At 43.1% G+C, this 23,732-nt stretch overlaps 1 long non-coding RNA gene across 1 annotated transcript in view; it reads left to right on the forward strand.

Moving 5' to 3' along the window:
• Positions 1 to 17,419: 17,419 nt before the first annotated feature.
• LOC113631353 (uncharacterized) overlaps positions 17,420 to 23,732 on the forward strand; it is a 32,475-nt gene continuing 26,162 nt past the window's right edge. The window contains exon 1 of the long non-coding RNA XR_003437275.1: positions 17,420 to 17,754. This is a non-coding gene — a long non-coding RNA (uncharacterized LOC113631353). The remainder of the gene's footprint in view (positions 17,755 to 23,732) is intronic.

Here is a 23,732-nt window from a genome sequence, read left to right on the forward strand (position 1 = left end):
TAATTTTCTGTTTGACTTCTTTTTGATTCATGGGTCATTTAGGAGTGTGTTATTTAGTTTCTAAATATTTGGGGTTTTCCCGAGATCTTTCTCTAATTGATTTCTAATATAATTCCATTTCTTATAAGCAGCATATGGTTGGGTCTTGCTTTTTTATGCAAACTGACAATCTGAGCATTTCCATTTTATGTGATTATTGGTATGGTTACGTTTAAGTCTCTCATCTCGATATTTGTTTTCTATTTGTCCCATTTGTTCTTTGTTCCTTTTTCCTCTTATTCTGCCTTCTTTGGGATTGAATGAGGATTTTTTTTTTTATGATTCCATCTTATCTCGTTTGTTGCCTTACTAAGTATAGCTCTTTGTCATGTTATTTTAGTGCTTGCTTTAGGGTTTATAGTATACATTTTAATGTATCAGGTGATATTATACTAATTCATACATATTATAGGAACCTTACAACAATATACTGCCATATCTTCCCTCCAGCCTTTGTGCTATTGTTGTCATATATTTCACTTCTAAACTTCACAATATATGGTTATTATTTTTGCTTAAGCAGTCAATTATCTTATAATGTGATTTAAAGGATGAAAAACTTTTTTATATTTACCCATACAGTCACTGTTTCTGATGTTCTTCATTCCTTTGAATAAATTCAGTTTCCATCTGGTATCTTTGTCCTTCTGCCTGAAGGACTTCCATAAATATTTCTTTAGTACAGATCACTGGAGACAGATTCTTTCAGCTTTTGTTTGTCTGAAAAAGGCTTTATTTTGCCTTCTTTTTTGAAAGGTGTTTTTGTTGAGTAAAGAATTTTAGGTTGACAGATTTCCCCCCCCAATACTTTAAAGCGTTGCTACATTGTCTTCTATCTTGATTTTTTTCCAATGGGAAATCTGCTGTTGTCCTTTGTCTCGATGTAATGTGTCTTTTTCCTGCTGCTAGCTATTTTTAAGATTTTTCTCTTTATCATGGATTTTGAGAAATCTAATTATGATGTGCCTTGGTGTAACTTATTTTTTTGTGTGCTTGGGTTTTATTGAGTTTCTTAGTTCTGTAGGCCTATAATTTTCATCACTTTTAGAAAGATTTTGGTCATTATTTTTACAGATTTTTTTCCCTGCCAATCCTCTCTATCCCCTTTTCTTCAGAGACTCCAGTTGTGTGTATATTTGACCACTTGAAGTTATCCCACATTTCACTGATGCTCTCTTCATTTATTTTGTCTTTTTTCTCTGTGTTTTATGTATATATATTGGATAGTTTCTATTGGTATATCTTCAAATTCATGAATCTTTTCTTCTCTAATATCTGAGTAGTTGCTTTAGGGTTTATATTGTATATCTTTAACTTATTACAATCTATCTTCAGGTGATATTATATCACTTCACATACAATACTTTACTTATGTTTCTCCCTTCCTAGCATTTATGTCATTCATTTTATACATCTGTTATAAACCCCACAATACAATGTTATTACTTTTGTTAAACTGTCAATTGTATTTTAAAGAAATTTAAATAATAATAAAAAATCTTATATAATTACCCATGTAGTTACCATTTCTGGTGCCTTAATTCCTTTGTGTAGATCCAGATTTACCTCTGACATCATTTTTAGTTCTGCCTGAAGGATGTCCTTTAACATTTTTTTAAAGTGAAATTCTGATGATGATGAATTCTTTCAGCTTTTGTATGTCTATAAATATTTGTATTTTGCCTTCATTTTTTGAAAGATATTGGGTGTAGTATTTAAGGTCAACAGTTTCTCCTTTCAGTCCTTTAAAGATATTGCTCCATGTCTTCTTGCTTATGTTGTTTTCAGTGAGAATTCTGTGGTTCTTATCTCTGTCTTATTAACATCCCCCCACCTCCTGCCCCAGCTACCTTTAAGATTTTCTCATCACTGTTGGTTTTTTTTTCCTAATATTTTGTGACTTGGTATAGTTTTCTTCTTCTTCTTCATTTTTTTTTTTTAATGCTTGGGATTCATTGAGTTCCTTGGATCTTTGGATTTATAGTTTGAAAAACATTAGAAAAAATTTCAGCCATGATTTAGTTAAATGCCTTTTTGACCTTCCATTCTCTTCTCTGCTGTGAAGACTCCATTAATATATATGTTAGGTTGCTTGAAATTGCCCCACTGTTCACTGAGGGTCTTTTCTTTCTTCTTTTCTTCTGTCAAATCTAACCTGCCGTTAATACCATCCAGTGAATTTTTCATTTCATACATTGTAACTTTTATTCTAGAAGTTTGATTTATGTCTTTTAAAAAATATCAGTACATATCATACTTCTATTTAAGTTTTTGAATATATACAATACAATTTTAATTGTCTTAATATCTTTGTCTGCTTATTCTAACAACTGTCAGTTCTGGATTGGTTTCAATTGATAGATCATTGTCCTTATTTTGAATTATAGTTTCCTCCTTCTTTTCATCACCTGGTGACCTTTGTTTCTGAGACATTGTGGATTTTACCTTATCAGGTGCTAGATATGTTATTTTTGTTGTTCTGTGAATTTTTTTTAACATCTTTATTGGAGTATAATTGCTTTACAATGGTGTGTTAGTTTCTGCTTTATAACAAAGTGACTCAGCTATATATATACATATATCCCCATATCTCCTCCCTCTTGCGTCTCCCTCCCACCCTCCCTATCCCACCCCGCTAGGTGGTCACAAAGCACTGAGCTGATCTCCCTGTGGTATGTGGCTGCTTCCCACTAGCTATTTTACATTTCGTAGTGTATATATGTCCATGCCACTCTCACACTTCGTCCCAGCTTACCCTTCCCCCTCTCCATGTCCTCAAGTCCATTCTCAACGTCTGCATCTTTATTCCTGCCCTGACCCTAGGTTCTTCATAACCGCTTTTTTTTTTTAGATTCCATATATATGTGTTAGCATACAGTATTTGTTTTTCTCTTTCTGTCTTGCTTCACTCTGTATGACAGACTCTAGGTCCATCCACCTCACTACAAATAACTCAATTTTGTTCCTTTTTATGGCTGAGTAATATTCCATTGTATATATGTGCCACATCTTCTTTATCCATCTGTGAATGTTCTTCATGTTTGTCTGGGATACAGTTATGTTTCTTAGAAAAAGTCTGATTTTTTAAATTCTTACTTTTACGATATTTTGGGTCCAGAGTAGTGCTTAGTTTAGGGCTAACTTTTTCCCCTTACTGAGGCAAGGCCTTCCTGAGTATTCCATTCAATGTCCTGTGAATTATGAGTTTTTCCAGTCTGGCTGGTGGGAATCGGCACTGTTCCCAGCTCGGTGCTAGTGCCAGATACTGTTCTCCAATCCTTTCAGATAGGTTTGTTCCCCTAGCTTTAGGTAGTTTTCTGAGTCCTGTGCTGGTCATTTCTCTCCTGAATACCCAAGGGTAACCCTCTGCAGATCTCTGGGATTCCCTCTCTGTCCTAAGCACTTTAGCCACCTTGGTTTGCCTGTGACTCTCAGCTCCCCAACTCAGGGAGACTGCTAGTCGCTGCCTGGGTTCCCTCTCCCTGCACTGCAGCCTGGAAACTCTCTCAAGGCAGGAAGCTGGACAGCCACAGGGCTCACCTCATTTGTTTCTTGTCTTGTAGGTTAATGTTTCTTGTTGCCTGATGTCCAATTGGAGTCTTTAAACCTGTTGTTTCATACATTGTGTATTGGTTGGTTGGTTTGAGACAGGAGTATAGAATCCAGTCCCTGTTACTCCTTCTTGAGTGGAAGCAAATATTCCTTCCTTTATTTTCTTAATTTGAGATTTTAAATAGTCTCCATAAATATCTTGTACATTCTTGAATTATTTCTTTGATAGTTCTCTTCCCTCAGTTTTCTCTGTTCCTTCCTTCTGAAACATATTTTTCTGCTCTCTTCATTGTCTTTGTTTCCAAATTTTATTTTTTTATCTGTTTATTTGATTTCCAGATTTTGTGTCAGGTGACTGTCAAATTAAATTGTCAGGTGATTTCTGGTTTGTCTTTCATATTTAAGAGGATATTCCTTTAAAACAAAAGTGGAAACTCTTGCCTACTTACGCAGTAGTAAATTTTATATTTACATCACAGTTAACTTCACCAAATTATGCACTCACCCTTATATCCCTTATTCCAAATTTCCTCTCTTTATTTATTTATTTATTTATTTATATTTATTTTTTTTTGTGGTTCACGGGCCTCTCACTGTTGTGGCCTCTCCCATCGCAGAGCACAGGCTCTGGACGCGCAGGCTCAGCAGCCATGGCTCACAGGCCCAGTCCCTCCGCGGCATGTGGGATCTTCCTGGACCGGGGCACGAACCGGTGTCCCCTGCATCAGCAGGCGGACTCTCAACCACTGCGCCACCAGGGAAGCCCTATTTATTTGTCTTTTGCTAGAATTTTTCCTCCAAGATTTCTCTCAAGAAGGTTTTTTGTTTTTGTTTTTTTGTCTACTGAAACTCTAGACTTTGTGTGCCTGAGGATATCTTTGTTTCATCCTCACATTTAAATAGTAATATAGGGAATTCCTTAGTGGTCAAGTGATTAGGACTTGGCCCTTTCACTGCCATGGCCTGGGTTCAATCCCTGGTCAGAGAGCTAATAGCCCACAGACTGTGCAGCATGGCCGAAAAAAAAAGCTTCTATAAAGTGAGTCTGTGAGTTTGGTTTTTTTAAAATAAATAAATAGTAATATAGCTGGATATAAAATTCTAGTTCAAAGCTCTTTTTCTGTAACACTTTCAAAATCAGCATTCCATGATCCCCTCACATCAGTAGTTGCTGTTGACAAGTTTGATGTCTGTCTGGTTCTGGGTTGTCCTTGGATTCTCTGTCTCACATGGAGTGCATCTTTTTTTCTTTTCCAAATATCCTTAATGAAACCAGGAGGCCAGAGACCTCTCAAGAGAAGGGTGATGACTGCATGTAATTAAACCCTATCTGCAGCTGGGGCTGAAATTCCCACCATAAGATCTGTGAGGCCAACCACTGACCACCCTGCATAATCGATTCTGCAGCTAAGGGAAACAGCCAACCACAGACTCATGGAAAATTCAAAGTCCTTTATCAGTTTACTCTCAGAGAACTTATTATCAAGTATAAATTCCCAGTGGCAAGGCCAATGGGGGGTGGGCATGGGGCCATGCCCACTCTGGGTTCCAGGTACATCTGGGATCTGTTTAGTTGGAATGGAATTCCTGCCACTGCGTCCCTCTCCAAGGCTTCCACTCAAGACTGCTTGAAGGGATGTTTGGCTTGGGACAGGAGGAATGGGTCTCAGGAGTGAGATAATGTGCTTGTACTGTCTATGGAACACAGTGATGCTGGCAGGAGTCTTTGGGAAAGAAGTGATGGAAGAACACCATGCTGGACAGTGTACGTGTGTGTGTGTGTGTGTGTGTGTGTATACACAAACACATTCTTCAGATGAAAAGATATGGTTCAGTCAAGGTTTCCCTCTTTTAAGTAAACTTGACGAATTTTGCTCATTCTTATTCTTACAAAGCTCAGATAGGTACAGTAGGACCTACGGATTTCCATTCTTCATGAGGTCACCCAGGAAATTCACCACCCTCTGCCATCCCCAGTACACCTACTTGTGTGTCCTGCTGGCCAAAGTTTATTCAAAATATGGAGCATACATATGGTTTTAGTTCAGTTTTCCCCATCTGTGGGGAAGCTCTCTCCTGGTTAAGGTATTGGGATTGATTGTCCTAATAGGCAAGGTGTTGTGTAAGGAAGGCTGTGGTAGGCAGGATAATGCCTCCCCCCTCAACCAAAGATGTTCATGCTCTAATCCCTGGAGCCCGTGAATACGTTACATTACGCGGCAAAAGGAACTTTGCAGGTGGGATTAAATATAGGCCTTGAGACAGTGATATTATTCTGGATTATCTGGGTGGACCCAACCTAATCACATGAGTCTTTAAAAGCAGAGATCCTTTCAGCTGGATCAGAGAGATGAGAGGGGAGAAAAAGGAGAGATTCAATGTGTGAGAAGAATTCAACCTATCATTGCTGATGATGAAGATAGAAGAAGGGGCCCCCAGGTGGAGGAAAGTGGTGGCCTATAGGAGTCGACAACAACCCTCAGCTTACGGCCAGCAAGCAAACAGGGGCCTCAGGTCTACAACTGCAGAATTCTGCCAACAACCCAAATGAGCAGGAAGTGGATTCTTCCCTAGCACTTCCAAAAAAAGAATGCAACCTGCTGACTCCTTGATTTTTAGCCTAGGAAGATGATGCATATATCAGACTTCTGACTTCCAGAACCATAAGATTATGTATTTGTGTTGTTTTACACCATGAAGTTTGTGATAATTTGTTACAGCAGCAATACAAGGCTACCACAGAACCTTACACAAATGTCAAAAAACAGTCAACAAATTGAGATGACTGTAAATCCTGTGGGAAGGTGACCTTGATGTATGCAACCTTGGGCATTACTACGTTCCCAGATACTGATCTCAGGGAGCAGGAACATATATATATTCCATTAATTATAAAATGCACCCTTACTTTATGGATATTAAAATGTGAAAACAAATGTGGCACCAGGGAGTAACACTGCATCTGTTGTGTGCCTTAGGTTTAATATCTACTCTTTTTTTTTTTTTTTTTTTGCGGTACGCGGGCCTTTCACTGTTGTGGCGTCTCCCGTTGCGGAGCACAGGCTCCGGACGCGCAGGCTCAGTGGCCATGGCTCACGGGCCCAGCCGCTCTGCGGCATGTGGGATCCTCCCGGACCGGGGCACGAACCGGTGTTCCCTGCATCGGCAGGCGGACTCTCAACCACTGCGCCACCAGGGAAGCCCCGATATCTTCTTCTCTTTTTGCTCAGGAAGAAGGTCAAAATCAAGAGCCCAGAGCCATGGCCAGCCTCTCTAGTGCAGGTGAAGCTAATAATAAAAGAGTCCCATGAATTAAACTGTAAGTGAAAACAATTGAATAACCCTCCTGCTTACTTAGAATAAAATATCTACCTATGAAGGTGGACATTTTAAATTTTGTTCCATCTACATATTTTCAACTTTATATTATGGAAATATTCAAACATGTACAAAAAATAGAGAGACTAATATAATGAGCGTCAATGTACCCATCAACCAGCTTCATCATCAACAATAATCTAGTTTCATCTCTTTCTTCACAGCTTGGTTTTTGCATGGGAGTATTTTAAAGTAAATTCTAGCCACCATGTAATTTCACCACCAGAGGAGGATATTAAAGGAATTTTAAAAGAAACTATTCCTTTGGCATTATTACACCTCACAAAATTAATAAGCATTTGAGGTGGACCATTAAGCATGAAGCTATAAGGTGGAATTAGAGGGGAAAGGCTAGGAGTAAACTGTTCAAATCTGTATTAGCTTCCTGTTGCTGCTGTAACAAATACTACAACTTTAGTGTCTTAATACAAATTCATTACCTTGTCTTGCAGTTTTGGAGGTCAAAAGTCCAAAAATCAGTGTCTGTGGGCTACAGTAAAGGTGTTTGTAAACCTTTATTCCTTTCTGGGGCTCTGGGGGAGAATCTGTTTCTCTGACTTATCCAGTTCCTAGAGGCTGCCCACATTCCTTGGCTCATGGCCCCCTTTCCTCCATCTTCAAAGTCAGAAATGTTGCATGGCTCTGACCATTTTTTATTTGGTGGTTACATCTTCCTCTCTGTCTGTCTCTTCTGCTTCTCTCTTCTACTTTTAAGGACCTATAGATTACATTGGGCCCACCAGGATAATCCAGGGTAATCTCCCTATTTTAAGGTCAGCTGACTGTTAACCTTAGTTTCATCTGCAAGCCTAATTCTGCTTTGCCATCTAACCTAACATAGTCACAGGTTCCAGGGATTGGGATGTGGACATCTTTAGGGGACCATTATTTGGCCTGCCACAAGCTCCCTCCTCAATTAGGTGTATGGTTGGGGACAGCAGCCAGGAGAAGCAAATAATAACAGTATCTGGAAAACCATGAGAGAAGAAATTCAAGTTCTACACAGGAAGCTTCAGGGAAAAGGCTTCCGGTATCCCTAATCATGAGAAAAAGATACAAAAGATGCAAGGAAAACTGAGAAACTCCTTTGCATGATTTGCCAGCCCTGGCTGTGTGTGTTTGCAGAAGGGTGGTTGTAAGGTCCTTCCTTTCTCTCTCTACACAGGGATTTAGTTGTGATAGGAAAAGTCACTGTAGAACTTTTAAAAATGATAGGAATGTAAACCAATGATGATGATGAGCCTTTGGCCCACTGGTGAGGTGGCTGCCACTTGCCGCCGACGTGCCTTTGTCAGGAAGGCCCAGGGTCCCGGAGAGAAAACAGCGTCAGGGTGAGAGGAGGGACCCCAGCATCCCCCTCTGGGAGTCAGCTTCTAAACAGGCCACGTTGACTTGGGTGTGAATCACACTGGTCTGAACAAGAACACAAACCCAAGAAAAAATATTGTTGGATGAGGTGATTTATGACTTCCTCTTATCTCTTCTTTCAAAACGTTAAGAAACGTCAGGCTTAGTTTGTTCAGATTCATTACAGGTTGCATGGAAGAGGGAAAAACTAAAAAACAAAACAAGATCAAAAATTTGTTGTTTGGCCCACACCGTCTCTTGGGCATTGTTTCTAGGCATGAACTGCATTTTTGTAAATCAGGGTTTACCTGCAAACCTTCCTTGCAGGAATAGCTGATCGTCAGAAATTGCTGACGCGTGCACACTCACACTGATACACACTGCTGCTTACTGCTTACTGTTCATTTGTAAAACCTCTTGATTGTGAGCTTAATTCGGAAACCATTTCCAAATACTATCACTTTGGTGTTTCTCACTCATATTTTCTGTTTTCTAAAATTGTATTATTAATATGGCGCAACTCTCACGTTTAGTTTTATTAAATAGCAGCACTTTGTTCTTTGTATTGGTGTGTGTGTGTGTGTGTGTGTGTGTCTGTACACACCACACTCTTTTACTTGTGCATGGGCATAAAGGAAACAACGAGCCAAAAAAATCAACAAATACTGTTCTACTTCCACACTAAAGTGACTTTTAAAGGCTTGTTGGGTAAGACATTTGAGTGCAGGGCAAGTTAGAGCAAGCAAAACGTTGGAGCAGACTTCTAAGTGTTTTATCTGAATTTTAGTGTAAAACAAAGCTGTGGCTACCAGCACGGTTGTGGATTGTGCTCTTTTTATTTATTTGTTCAGCTTCAAAAGAAAGGCTAGTCCCACCTTTGTCACACGCAGGCCATGTTCAACGAGCCACCAACCCTCCTTGGGGCCAGTGTCAGAAGACAGACACAGGGACCCCAGACACTCGCAGGCTCCTCTCTCAGGGATGTGGGAGGAGGGTCCCTCTTGGAGGCTGCGTGGGCACCTCAGCACTGCCCTCAGCACTTATTACCCTCAGAACCCATCTTGCCATGCTTCCCTTCCAGCTCTGCCAAGAACGTTTTTGAGACAGAGGCTGACGGAAAGAAAGTGGGAAGAAGCTCAACTGAGCTTTCACTCCAGGAGTCCCACAGTGTTGGTTGTGCTGTTTGACTTTAGAAGGGGCCTGTCCTCCAGTTTCAAGCACTGCTCAATACTTGAGTACTTGTGGCCACTCCTGAATCTGGGACTCTAGGGAGGAGGGAGAGCCCCTGCAGCCAGGAGAGGAACAAAAGGAAGCCCTGTGCTCCGCCTCTGCTGTCATTCATCACAAGAGGCTCCCTTCTGTCTCCTGTTTTGCCTAAGGGGAAGGGTTGGCAAAATCTGAAAGATCTCTCTCTTTGCTTCAAAAGAAAAAATAGAACAAGGGAAGGAGAGAGGGAGGAAGAGAGAGAAGGGATCAGTTCATCTTTTGTTTGGGAAGAACTTTAGGTCTGTAACAACAACAAACACCAATTGTGGCGGGCGGCCTCAGCCCTAAAGAAGGCGGTCCAGGCCACATTAGAATCCAGGGAATTTGAAATGGCGGCGTTTGTGGTGCCTTGCAGATTTCCACTGGCAATTTCTTTAAAGCCAAAGAATTATAATTAAAATAGAAATGGATCCAATTATATCTGCCTCTTGTCTGAAAGGATGTAGCTGGTAATGAGAATCACATGTCTAAGCTTCAGCTCCTATTTCCAAGCAAGTTGTCCCATGAGAGAAATTCCTTCTTTTCAGCAAAGCTCAGTAAACCACATTTCTCCCTCCTCTTTGGCTACTGTGGTTTTGCACTGATTTTTAAAAGTCCAAGCAATGGAGCTTCAGTCATAGTAAATGCTTCATTTCTTTTTCCTTTCTGCTCTCTGTGAGACACGTCAGGGTGATAGGACATACAGTTTTGTTTCAAAGACAGAGATCAGGAGAGTAGGAGCTCTTAGTCTTTTTTTTTTTTTTTTTTTTTTTTGCAGTACACGGGCCTCTCACTGTTGTGGCCTCTCCCGTTGCGGAGCACAGGCTCTGGATGCGCAGGCCCAGTGGCCATGGCTCACGGGCCCAGCCGCTCCACGGCTTGTGGAATCTTCCCGGACCAGGGCACGAACCCGCGTCCCCTGCATCGGCAGGCGGACTCTCAACCACTGCGCCACCAGGGAAGCCCGGGAGCTCTTAGTCTTAACCAACCAAGATGCACTCTCTCAGGAATGACAGACTAGGTAGCTCAGGCTGTTGCCACCTGGATGGTTGTCAGGCTGTGAGAAAGTGGCTTGGTTACGGAGGAGAGGGGAGGAGCTTACTAGGTGACCGGGTAGGCCAGTCGTGGGGAGAATTTTACCCATGGGTGAGTGAGGCTCAGATAACATGGTGGTCATCAGAGTGCCGTGAAAATGGCAGAGCCTGTACTGGGACAGAATGCCATGGTTGCCAGCAACAAATAGATTACATAACAGTGTTGTTCTTATCATGGTTACTACAGCGACTCATGACAGATTTGGTCTGTGTAGCTCGGATCCATTCAGGCACCACAGGGTGTCCCAACACTCTTCTCCTAACTGGAAGCTCTAGAAGCAAGAACAGGGGCAGAATCAGCTGTCCTGGTGCCCAGCTGTTATAGACATCCACATACAAGTCTTTGGGTAGATATATGTTTTTGTGTACTTAGTAATTATGTGAATATCTTCTTTGGTGAAATATCTATTAAAATCTTTGGACCATTTTTAATTTTTATGTATTTATTTTTAACATCTTTATTGGAGTATAATTGTTTTACAATGGCGTGTTAGTTTCTGCTTTATATTGCTCATTTTTTTTTGTTTTGTTTTGTTTTGTTTTGTTTTTGGTTTTGGTTTTTTGCGTTACGCGGGCCTCTCACTGTTGTGGCCTCTCCCGTTGCGGAGCACAGGCTCCGGACGCGCAGGCTCAGCGGCCATGGCTCACGGGCCCAGCCGCTCCGCGGCATGTGGGATCTTCCCAGACCGGGGCATGAACCCGTGTCTCCTGCATCGGCAGGCGGACTCTCAACCACTGCGCCACCAGGGAAGCCCGATATTGCTCATTTTTTAATTGAGTTTTTTGACTTATTGAATTGTAAGAGTTCCTTATATAGTCTAGATAAAAATCTTTTATTAGACATAGATTGAAAATACTTTCTCACAGACTGTAGTTTGTCTTTTTATTTTCTGAATTGTATCTTTTGAAGAGCAAAAGTTTTAAATTTTGATGAAGTCCAATTTATTAATTATTTCTTTTTGTATCATACTGTGCTTTTTGTACAATAGCATCTAAGAACTCTTTACCTAACCCAAGGTCACAAAGATTTCATAGAACATTTTCTTCTAGAAGTCTTATAGTTTTTGCTTTTACTTTAAGCCTGTAATTAATTTGGGGAGTTAATTTTTGTATGTGTCATGAAGTAAGGATCTAAGTTCATGTTTCTCCATATGGATATCCAGTTGTCTCAGTAACATTTGTTGAAGAACATTGTTTCTCAACAGAACTGCTGTGGCACCTTTGTTGAAAATCAACTGACTATAAATATAAGCGTTAATTTCTGAACTCTCTGTTCTATTCCAATTATCTATATATCTATCTTTATGCCAATACCACATTTTCTTGATTACTGTGGTTTTTTTTTTTTTTTTTTTTTTTCAGTACTTGGGCCTCTCACTGCTGTGGCCTCTTCCGTTGCGGAGCACAGGCTCCGGACGCGCAGGCTCAGCGGCCATGGCTCACGGGCCCAGTCGCTCCGAGGCATGTGGGATCCTCCCAGACCGGGGCACGAACCAGTGTCCCCTGCATTGGCAGGTGGACTCTCAACCACTGCGCCACCAGGGAAGCCCGATTACTGTGGTTTTGTAGTAAGTTTTTTGTTTTGTTTTGTTTTGGTTTTTTTGCGGTATGCGGGCCTCTCACTGTTGTGGCCTCTCCTGTTGCGGAGCACAGGCTCTGGACGCGCAGGCTCAGCGGCCATGGCTCACGGGCCCAGCCGCTCTGCAGCATGTGGGATCTTCCCGGACCGGGGCACAAACCCGTGTCCCCTGCATCGGCAGGCGGACTCTCAACCACTGCGCCACTAGGGAAGCCCTGTAGTAAGTTTTGAAATCAGGTAGTGTGAGTCCTTCAAGTTTGTTCTCCTTTTAAAAAATTGTTTTGACTATTCTATGTCCTTTGCATTCTCATATACAAGGCAACTGATTGGCTTGTCAGTTGCTATAAGAAATTCTGCTGAGATTTAGATAATGATTCTGTTGGCCAATCTGGGGAGAACTGCCATCTTAATAATACTGTTTCTTTCAATCCATGAAGATGGAATATATCTCTATTTATATCTTTAAATTGTCCTGTATTCTCTTAAAATTCTCTTTTTAGTTTACAAGTCTTGCACTTCTCGAGTTAAATTTACTCCTAAGTATTTTATTCTTTTGGATGCTATTGTGAATGGGATTTTCTTAACTGTGTTTTTGGACTTTTCATTGTGAGTTTGTAGGAAAAATTGATATATTTTATATCGATCTTTTACCCTGAGATTTTCTACATGCTGGGTTGTGCTGTCTGTGGATAAAAACAGTTTTTCTTTTCCAATTTGCATATAATGCATTTGGTTGATCTTTCTTGTTTCTTTGTACTGGCTAGAACCTTCAGTATTATGCTGAATAGGTGAGAACAGATATCCTTTTGCTTTCAATCTATTTGTGTCTTTGAATTGAAAGCGTGTGTCTTGTAGACCAGTGGTCCCCAACCTTTTTGGCACCAGGGACCGTTTTGTGGAAGACAGTTTTTCGATGGGCTGGGGCCGGGGGGATGGTTTTGGGATGATTCAAGCGCATTACCTTTATTGTGCACTTTATTTCTATTATTATTACATTGTAATATATAATGAAATAATTATACAACTCACCATAATGCAGAATCAGTGGGAGCCCTGAGCTTGTTTTCACTTGCCACTCACTGATAGGGTTTTGATATGAGTCTGCAAGCAGTTGATTTATTATGGTCTCTGTGCAGTCAAACCTCTCTGCTAATGATAATCTGTATTTGCAGCCGCTCCTCAGCACTAGCATCACCGCTTCAGCTCCACCTCAGATCATCAGGCATCAGATTCTCACAAGGAGCATGCAACCTAGATCGCTCGCATGCGCAGTTCACAGTAGGGTTCGCGCTCCTATGAGAATCTAATGCTGCCGCTGATCTGACAGGAGGTGGAGCTCAGGCAGTAATGCGAGCGATGGGGAGCAGCTGCAAATACAGATGAAGCTTCGCTCACTCGCCCGCCCCTCACCTCCTGCTGTGTGGCCCCGTTCCTAACCGGCCACGGACCCGTACCGGTCCATGGCCCAGGGGTTGGGAAACTCTGTTGTAGACAACATACGGTTGGATTTCATTTTTTTATTCAGTCTAACTATCTCTGACTTTTGACTGGAATATTTATTTTTAATGTAATTATTAATATGGTTGGATTTATATGTGTTATTTTGCTATTTGTTTTCTATATGCCTCATGTCTTTTTTATTCCTTCTTACTCCCTTCTTTTGTGTTAAACAAATAATTTTGTATAGTATTTTAATTCCTTGGTTGATTTTTTAAAGTATACTTTTGAGTTACTGTCTTAGTGTTTGCTCTAGGAAACACAATGTGCATTTTAACATATTACAACGTATCTCATATTTTAATCTAGTAAAATATAGCAACTTTGTTTCAATATAGTTTCATTTTATTCCTATGTCACTTTTGTGCTGTTAGTGTCATGTATATTACTACAACTATATATGTTATAAATTCCAAAATATACTTGCTTTATATAATCTTACACCATTTAAAGAAATAATAGGAGAAAAATATATATTCATTAAGTCTTTTATAATTACCCATATTTTTACCATTTCTAGTCTCCATTTCTTCTTGTGGATTCAAGTTACCAATTGAAGTAAGTTTCTTTCCTCCCGAAGGACTTTTAGTATTTTTTGTAAGGTATGTCTGTTAGCAGCACTTTATAGCAGTCTTTGCATACCTAAGAATATCTTTATTTCACTTTCACTTTTGAAGGGTAGTTTTGCTGGATATGGAATTCTTGGCTAACAGTTTTTTCTTTCAGCACTTTGAATATGTCATTCCACTGCTTTCTGGCCTGTATTGTTTCTGATGAGATTTAGCCATTATTTGTATTGTTGTTCCCTTACATATGATTAGTTTTTCTTTTGCTATTTTCAAGATTTCCTCTTTGTTTTTTTCTTTGAAGAGTTTGATATGACTAAGTGAAGATCTCTTTGTGTTTTTCCTACTTGGGGTTCATGGGCATTTTGGGATCTATGAATTAATGCTTTCATCAAATTTGAGAGGTTTTCAGCCTTTATTTCTTCAATTTTTTTTTTCTGCTCTTTTTCTTTCTCCTCTTATTCCAGGACTCCCATTTTGCAGTTGGTATGCTTGATGTTGTCCCACAGGTCTCTGAGATTGTTCTCTTTTCTTCAGTCTTTTTTCTCTTTGTTTTTCAGATTGGATAACATTCTATTGATCTGTCTTCAAATTCACTGGTTTCTTCTGATGTTTCGAATCTACTGCTGATCCCATATAATAAAGTTTTCATTTTGTTATTGTATTTTTCAACCCTAGCATTTCCATTTTGGCCCTTTTTTTAAAAAAAATTCTATTTTTTGTTGATATTCCTACTTGTTGAGTCATTTTAATAATATTTTCCTGAAATTTCTAAAACATGGTTTCCTTTAGTTTTTTGAAATATTTCAAATAGCTTTGAAGTCTTTGTCTGTTAAATCCAACATCTGTGCCACTCAAAGACAGTTTCCATTGACATTCCCCCCGACCCCAAGTATGTCACACTTTCTTGTTATTTTGCATGACATGTAAATTTTTGTTCAATATTGGATATTATAGATAATATAACAAATCTAGATTCTGTTTTCCTTTTATCTTCTGAAATTCTTAGCTGTTACTGATTTTTGTTTGTTTGTAACTTGCCTGGACTTGATCTGCAGAATCAGTCACCCTGAAGTATGCATCTGCTGCTCAGTTTTTTTTTTTTTTCTTTTTCAATTCTTATTTGTATTTTTTCTGTGGGGGCCTGGCTTCTTTGCGGTCATCTCTGTGTTTGCATAGCTTAAGTCACTCAGTGATCGGTCAGAAGTTGTGCTTAAACACCACCCTCTGCTGGTGGATCTGTGTTTGAATTGGGGGATGTATTCAAATTTGGCAGTTTTCAACTCTGCCCTAGCTGTCACTTTAACACCAGGCCCTCTCGGGTCTCCACTGTGCATGCGCACAGGCTCCCAGACAGCCAGGGTTATGTCAAATGCTTATCAAGATCTCAGTGGCTATCTCATTTCCAGGATCCCCCTATTCAATTTCTGGCCAGTCTTATACTGCTCATCCCAACCAGGATTGCAACTTCAGGCTAGGAGATCTGCAGACTTTTCCCATTTGCTGCTGGCTGTGGGTTTCCACTCTTCACTCTAGATCAAGTGAAGGCCAGTCTTATCCTGGATGAACAGGTTGACTGGGCTGAGATGGAGGATGGAGTCAGTCCCAGCCAAGAAAGCCACATATCCCCACTATTTTTACCTGTATCCCCACAGTTTTTCATGATTACATGTTTCTCAATTTGTTGTTTGCCTGTGGTCAATTTCCAGAGCCCTGAAATGATTTTTTTTTTGCAACTATGTCCAGTTTTATGGTTGATTTTAGTGGGGAGGATTTGTTGATCTCTACTCCTTTATAGCTGCAAGTCCAGCCACATACAATATATTTTTAAAGAAATGCATTTTATTATTTTAAGCATGTTATATTATCATTTTAGCTATAAATGAGTACTAATACGTAAAGCTAAATTTAGAACAATGGAATCATTTCTCAGCCTTTTGGCTAAGATCAAATGTAGAAAAATTGTAGTTCACAATAATGTGACTTTGACATTTTATGATCAGGAACAGAAAAACTTTTCAAAAGGCATTTTGAAATAATTCCTAAGTTTTCAAGTCTTGGATTAAAAATTCTATCTGAATAGCAAGAGTCTCATATTTTTACAGCAGGAAATTATTTCAAACTTTTAATTTAGCAACTAGCATATGAATGAACTGGAGTCTAAATTGAAGAATTCCAAGTGTATTCCTGTCTTGGTTGAGGCATAATATAAATATTTTCCTGGTGTCTTGTGGGGGCAGGGCGGTCACGATTTACATACTTGCCACCCTCTTTTAAATGGATTCAGCTACAATGTCTATGGCATCAGGAGAACGTAGAAGTCTGCCTGTAGACCAGGATTGTGGCCATGTCAGGTGCTCAGCCAGACCACCTTCCCTGGGTTCTTTCTAGCTCTCCTCCTTTTCAGCCCATTCCTCTTGCCCCTGCTCTGGATGGGGACATGGGAAGAGGGGCTGCAGGATCGGGAGGACATCCAGCCCTGGTCTCAGAGGCCACATGGTCCCCAGAGGGGACTGAGACATTCCAGGATCCTGGAAGCAGGGCAAAGAGTCATCCATGAGGAGGGTAAGGGGACATCTGCTCAGGGCTGGATGGCTCCCTACTGCCTACCCAAGCTAGTCCAGGTCCTGGGTCTTCCATGACCTGGCCTGGCCTTATCTACCCCACTGACTGCCCAGTTGGCCAGTGTGATTGCCATGGGGTGAGGGACAGGGAGAAGACCAGTCATTCAGGCCTGCATGACCATGACTGCACCACTAACAAAAATGCCCTAGCCTTAGGAGCATAAAAATTCTTTTCATTTGAAATCATGCAACAGAAGCACTCAGAGTAAAGCGTATTTTTAAGGATATTAGTGGGAGTGATTCAGAGTCAGCAGATCCAGGGTGTGGACGTTAGCTCAGAACGGCATCTATGGTGCAAGATCTGCGACTCAGTTCTATGGCTGCCCAGTCCTTTCTAAGCTCTCTTCCTTTCCTGGCATAGCATTGCATTGTGGGTTAAATGTGTGCCCCCCAAAGTTATGTTAAAGTCCTAACTCCAAGTACCTCAGAATGTGACCTTATTTGGAAGTAGAGTCATTGTGGAAGTAATTAGTTAGGATGAGGTCATTAAGGTGGGCCCTAATCCAAATATGACTGGAAGACGATGTGAAGACAGACACACAGGGAGAACACCATGTGAAGGCACAGGACACACAGACACACAGAGGGAAGACAGCCACGTGAAGATGGAGGCAGAGTGAAGCTACCGTGAGCCAAGGAACGCTTGGGGCTATGAGAATCTGGGAGAAGCAAGGGGAGATCCACCCCTAGAGACTTCAGAGAGAACAGGCCCATGCTGACAACTTGATTCCAGACTTCTAGCCTCCAGAACTGTGAGAAAAGGACGTTCTGTTGTTTTAAGCCACCCAGTTTGGGTACTTCGTTGCAGCAGCCCTAGGAAACTGATAAGCATGGTATGTGTACTTTGTCAAATTTGCTTCTCTCTGTCTTCACAGTTCCCACCTCTGTTCCCAGCCTGGGACACCAGCCCAGCTGCCAGGTCCTCTTCTGGGCCACATGGTCATGCCACGTGTGGGTCAGTGGCTTTGGGAAGCAGGCTCATTTTACAGACTTGGATTTTTAAAAAGACTGTCTTTTTATTATTCCCACAATTTCTCACACTTACCAGCATCTGGTATGTTACAGAGGAGAGTATCTTCATGCTCACTGTGAAATCACAGCTGTTTCTTGGGCACTATTGAAGCCAGGCCTAGTTGACAGCCTGCGTAGAGAAATGGCAGGAGTGTGAGGCTGGTGTCCGGGATACAGAGTGCTGTCCTTGGGGGAGGCCAAGCAGGGACTGGGCTGAATGTTGTGATGCTGGGGCATGACTGCATCTCTGGACCCTGTCCCACCTCCCTGGTTCAGGGCCTTCACACAGGCTGCTCCCTCTGCTGGGGACTCTAACTGGGCTCCTAATCCTACTGTATGTCTCAACTCAAGTGTCACCTTCTTACCTAAGGGGGCACTATTGTCCCCCTCCCCATACAATACACATCCTCCCACATTCTTTTCTTGCTTCATAACCTTCAATATGATTTGTCACTATCTTACTTATTCATCTGCTCACTTGTTTTTTGCCATGGTGAGTATAAAAGCTATGCCAGCTTTATCCCCCACTGTACCCCTGGTACTGGGCACCGGTCCCCAGCACATATTAGGTGCTCAAAACCTCCTGTGGAATGCATTCCTACTTGGAAGGAATAGTGACATACATGCAGACAACTGGACACCACCAAGGGCGTTTTTGTTTTGACTGTTCTAAACCACTAGGCTCCAGAGCTGCCTCCCGCAGGCCCCGAGGCTCAATGAGTAGGTTGCAGCTTGAGGTTCCTGTCCTTAGGCAGCCCCTCATCTTTACCTTCGTGACCCTCATCCTCAGCTGTGTGATGTGCTCTCTGTGGGTCCCCAGTGTAGACGGGGGTTTGGGGGACTAAGAAGCTCCTGCGCACGTTACCAAAGATCTGCGTGCACACATACCCAGGAGAGTCACAGACAGGGCCTGCCAGGGTTGGGGAGACACCAGGGGTCATCCGGAGTGCCTGCAGCAGCCCCCTCACCACCTCCTTGCTCCTGCCTGGGCCCCTACAGTCTGGCTCCACTCAGCAGCCAGAGAGGTCTGTTACAAGGGAAGTTGGCCCGTATCACTCTGCTGCTCAGAACCATCTGTACCTACCCTGACCACCAAGAGCGAAAGCCCAGGACCTCACCGTGCCCAGCAGGCCCCAGCTCCCCCTCGGACTCACCTCCTGTGCCCTCCTCCACGCTCATCCTGTCCCTTGGTGCGGCCCCCCTTGAGCATGCTGCGTGCTCTTCTACAGTAGGGCCTCTGCTGGCGACAGTGTCCACCCAGATAAATGCATCTCTCCAGTCAAGTCCTAGCTCAAATGTCAACTTCTCAGTGGGCCCACCTGGACCACCCTATTTTTTTTTTTTTTTTTTTTTTTTTTTTTTTACCACCCTATTTTTTAAATTAAACTTTTTATTGTGAGACAACTGCAGATTCACCCATAGGTACAAGAAATAATACAGAAAGATGTCCCGTGTCCTTTACAGTGTTCACCTGCAATGGTGACATCTTACAAACCTACAACACAATAGCACAACCAGGACGCAGACATCGACACAGTCAAGATACAGAACATTTCCATCCCCACAAGGACCCTCCTACTGTCACTTTCATAGCCACACACACTCCCCTCCAGTCCCATCCCCTCCAGATCCCCGGCAACCACTCATCTGTGCTCCATTTCTATAACTTTGTCATTTCAATAATGTTCTTTAAACGGAATCATATAGTATGTAACCTTTCGGGATTGACTTTTTCACCCGGAATAATTCTCTGGAGACTCCTCCAGGTCGTTGGGGATATCAATGGGTTGTTCCTTTTCTTTGCTGAGCAGTAGTTCCACGGCGAGAAGGTGCCAGTTCGTTTGATCATTCACCCGATGAAGGACAGCTGGGTTATTTCCAGTTTAGGACTATTACAAGAAGAGCTGCTATGGAAATTCATGTATAGGTTTTTGTGTGGACACAAGTTTTCATTTCTCTAAGAGAAATGCCTGAGAGTACAATTGCTGGGTGGATACTGGTTGCATGTTTAATTTTTAAAGAAACTCTGGCCGTTCTATCCTGATCTATAAAGTCCCTCCCCACACCCAAAAACATCCAACACCTTTTATCCCTGCTTTACTTTTCTCTTTTCCTCAGCAGTTCACTTTCTAATGTAGTATATAATGGGCTTATTCATTTATTAGGTGTATTGCATTTGATCTGTCTTCCCCATCCCCCCCAGTGTCGTGCTGGGTCAGGGTGGGCATAAGGAGCCCCTGTGTAGGCACAGGCCTGGAGTCAGCCCTCTGACCGGCGCCCTGCACAGGGGAAAGCTTGCTGACATCTTGAGTACACAGAAACGCCGATGTGCCCACGAACCTCCTAATGTGGCTGTGACGACGAGGCAGACTGTGCACGCATTCCCCAGCTAAAGCAGTCCGCTAGGTTTACAAGCAAATCACACTGAGCTCAAAAAACAAATTAGCGCTATCCCGACATAAAACTTACTGAGCAGGAAAGTTTGAACTTAGAAACTCTCTTGATTTATGACCTGACCAAGCAGAGCTGCAGTCCACACAGACCCTCACACCCCCAGCAGTGTTTCTCGGCATCACCAGTTCCAGGGGAGGGAGTCTTTTTTGCAAATTAGCAGAAAGGATTCTAGTTAGAAACATTCAGAGAGCCCCAGAGGGAGGAGAAGCAAGACAGGACTGTATTTCATGCTGAAAAGTGAAAACCAAATAAACAAAGCTGCCTGTGATGGCCGCTGGCCAGCTCAGCTGTGGAAGTGAACAGCAGAAACATTCCTTGCCCTGTGGAAGCCCCTGGACGAAATCCAGAACCTTGTGTACTTAGCCTGACTGGGGGGTGGTTGTTATTATTATCATTACCATAAATTCATTTATTCTTAATACATTGGTGTCTTTCATTTTGAACATTTGCTTGACATTTGTACTGATTAGGTGAATGCCGGAAGAAATGATTAAGTAATATCGTAAAATAATGCTTTGGCCTGACTCGACGTGGAAACGTTTGTAGTGTTCTCATTAACACCAGATGCTGTCAGCCTGACTATTGTGCTGCTTTCTCAAAAACACACAGGGCTGAAAAAACCCTCACAAACTATCCAAAATGAGTCAAGGCTCTCAAAGACTTCCTCCGTAAATACCCTCCTGTGCGATTTGGCCTGGGAGGCTGTTGGGAGCACCGTGGCTCTGAGTGTTGGGAACTCATATGTCTCGTCATCCGAAGTGTCACCTGGAGAGGTGACTCAGGTGTCACTGTGGATCAGTGCTGCCTGTGTCCCCTCTCAGCCTGGCTCTGTGGGATCTGACGTCTCTGTGCTTCGATCCTGTGACTTCTACTCCCCACTTTTCTTCCTGACCCTTTGTTCTCCTCCACTTTATCCTTCCTCTTCTTCCCTTTCCTCCCCCCAACCCTAGGCTCAACCAACTCAGTTAACCCACTAACACAACTAGGCCTCAGCCCTGAAGCATCCGTGTCTATAACAGAAATACAGCTGCGGGTAAACTGCCATCCTCACCTGGGAACTGCAACTTCCCAGTTGCCCTGGGCAACTGGAAGGAGGTGTCGAGGCCCAGGGCATGGCTTGGGCCAGGGGGCAGTCCTCAGTGTTCCCCTCCAAGCAGACCAGTCGGCCTCTGCCCAAGCCCATGCCATGCAAGTCCCACCTGGCCACCCTGGGCTTCCTCAGGGCCCCAGAGGGACCATGGGAACCACAGGAGACAACCACTGTGGTCTCCTAACAGTGTCCTGGGGTGAAGAGAGGGTTCGAGGAAGGAGGCTTTATTGCAGGCTTCAACATGATCTCTAGGGAAGATTAGCAACTTGTGGGAGAAAAGCAAAACCCATTTCCAGGGAGCCTTCAAAGGCTAAACTATAAATGCTCAGTGAGCACTGCAAGCCATGGATGAGAACAGGCAGGTGCCTGCCCAGGCCTGCAGCTCTAGGTCAAGGAACCACAGTAGGGACCACTGTCCTCAGAATCAGAGGCCCCAGAGCCTGGATCCCTGGACCAGGCCACACTGGCCAATCTCATGGTGGCTCCTGTATTAATCTGCTCAGGCTGCCATAACAGACGCCCATAGTCTGGATGGCTTAAAAAAAAGAAATTTATTTTCTCACAATTCTGGAGGCCAGATGTCCAAGATCAAAGTCCAACAGGGCCAGTTTCTGGGGGGCCTCTCTTCCTGGCTTGCAGACAACCTCTTTCTTGCTGTGTCCTCACATGGCCCTTCCTTGGTGCATGCACACAGAGAGCACTCTCTAGTGTGTCTTCGTAATGGGACATTAATCCTATGGGATCGGGGCCCCACCCTCTGACCTCATGTAACCTTAATTACCTTCTGATAGGCCCCATATCTCAATACAGTCACATGGTGGGTTAGGGCTTCAACATATGAATTTAGGGGGACAAAATTCAGTCCATAGCAGCTCCCTAGGAACGGGTGTCCCACTTCCCTAACTGGAAGAAAGCCAGGATTCCCCAGCATCAGTTTGGTTCAGGTTTGCTCAGGAAGGATGTCTACTGCTCTGGGTGGGGGCTGGGACCCTAAAGGGATCAGCGTGCCCTGAGTGCCCCTGTCCTGGCAGAAGCTCAGCTGACAATGGAGAACATTATGACATGAGTTCCTTCCAAATTAAGCTAAAGTGCAAACGCAGGAGCTATGTGCTGGCGCTCAGTCTCGAGAGCTGGACAGGAAGAGGGGTAGGCCATGGTACATCACAGACAGCCCACTGGCCTGCATGTGAGAAGCCAGGCATCCCCTCCCCACTTCCCTCACCTGTGCAGTGAGGATACGTGGTGAATACTGCGCACCCATAGGGTTGTGTGGTGTTTGCATGCACTCACGTGGGTGGAGCCCTGAGAAGTGGAGAGGGGAGATCTCAGGAGGCAGAGGCAGGAGGAGACTGACCTCCTCACCTTTTCGTGGAGCCATGGGAAGCCAGCCCCCGGGTTGGCCGCCCCAAGTGCCATCTCCCTCTCTGGTACTATGCCTCCCTGGTATCCGTCTCTAAACTAGGCTCTGAGAGAGCCACCATGTGTCTTGTGACAAACATTAGAGGCCTTCTGCCCTTGCTGCTGTTGAAGAGCAAACCAGAATGTGGCCTGAAAGTGCAAGGCAGCTTGGTGAACCTCACAGCTGTCATGGACCAGAGGGAGAGCCACCTGCCTCAAAAAAGAGTGTGAAGTGTGCACACACGTGTTTGTGTGTGTGTGTGTGTATGTGTTTGTCTGTGCACACCCACTGGAGATAAGGGTCATGGCCATGAGTTCTTCTAGCAATTGCCTATGATTATGAAGGGCTGGAAACATGGCCCAAGCTGAATCTGTGATCCAGCATGTTGGGTCCTACTATCCCCAAAGCCTGTAGTCCTGGTCTAGAACAAGGCCCCTAATAGACTGCGGGAGCCATGTGGGGGTGACATGCACTGCAGCAGTGTCTGAGCAGCATGTCACCAGAGACCAAGGCCCTCCATGGAAGTACACACACATAGGAGTGTGCACGTTAGGGTGGGGCAGAAGGAGGGTTTGCTTGGTGCTGTAACACTGATCTCCTTTCTCTCCTGTCCTCCTGGGAAGGGATAACCCAAGAAGAAGCTGAAACAGAGACTTGTGACCCTCACTCACGTGGGGTGGGGATGGCAGCCCGGCTTCTCTGCAGACAGCTCTCCCAGCCATCGGAGTGGACCTCTGCTTCCACCCCCGGCAGGACAGGGGCAAGAGAACTCATGCTCTTGGAAAAGATCACTATATATATACATATACATATACATTTTTTTTTTTTTTTTTTTTTTTTTTTTTTTTTTTTTTTTT

The sequence above is a fragment of the Aethalodelphis obliquidens genome, unplaced genomic scaffold (genome assembly GCF_003676395.1).
Source record: "Aethalodelphis obliquidens isolate GAN/ISIS:26980383/991018 unplaced genomic scaffold, ASM367639v1 scaffold32, whole genome shotgun sequence".
Lineage (NCBI taxonomy): Eukaryota > Metazoa > Chordata > Mammalia > Artiodactyla > Delphinidae > Aethalodelphis > Aethalodelphis obliquidens.